Source organism: Erinaceus europaeus, unplaced genomic scaffold (genome assembly GCF_950295315.1).
Source record: "Erinaceus europaeus unplaced genomic scaffold, mEriEur2.1 scaffold_552, whole genome shotgun sequence".
Lineage (NCBI taxonomy): Eukaryota > Metazoa > Chordata > Mammalia > Eulipotyphla > Erinaceidae > Erinaceus > Erinaceus europaeus.
This window is the reverse complement of record NW_026648186.1, coordinates 40,001-40,678: the sequence shown is the minus strand read 5'-3', so window position 1 is coordinate 40,678 and position 678 is coordinate 40,001.

Sequence of the window (678 nt, the reverse complement as noted above, 5' to 3'; positions counted from 1 at the left end):
GGGGGTTTGCTTCAGCAGCCTCCCCCTACCCAACACACACACACACACACACACACACACACACACACACACACACACACACACACACGGGCAGATGTAGGGAAAGTAGATACAGAGGACTAGAGGTCATCACTGGGATGATCCTAGTGGCTTTGAGTCTGGCCTGAAGCTTTCTAAATCACGTCTGACAAACGCATGATCAGGGGCAGGAAGGTAGAAACAAGGGTGTCTATAAGACCAGATTGCTGGTGACCATCGGAAACTAGAAGACTAGGAATAAACAAAGTCTCCTTTAAGTTCCCCAAAGGAAATAACCCAACCATATGCCCACCCCTGCTCTGGGATTCTGGTGTCCAGAACTAGTAACTGTTCCTTGTTCTTGTTGATGCTACCCGTTGGGAGTGCCTGCTCGGGCAGTTCTGGACCCATTACAGCAGAGCCAGAGAAGAGCTCAACCTTGAGTGCTGGTTTACATGGGGAACAAGATTCTGTGATCTTGCTTGTCCTGAACCTGAGTTCATTTATACCAAAGGTGGTGTAAATGAGAAGGCAGGATCGAGGCACTCAGCAGTCCTGCTTTTTTCATATTCAGAAAGACACCCTGTTGAATATTGGTGAGACTTTCATAGCATTTCTTGCCTGAATCCTGAGCACACAGGTCATGTCTTTGGCCCGTGT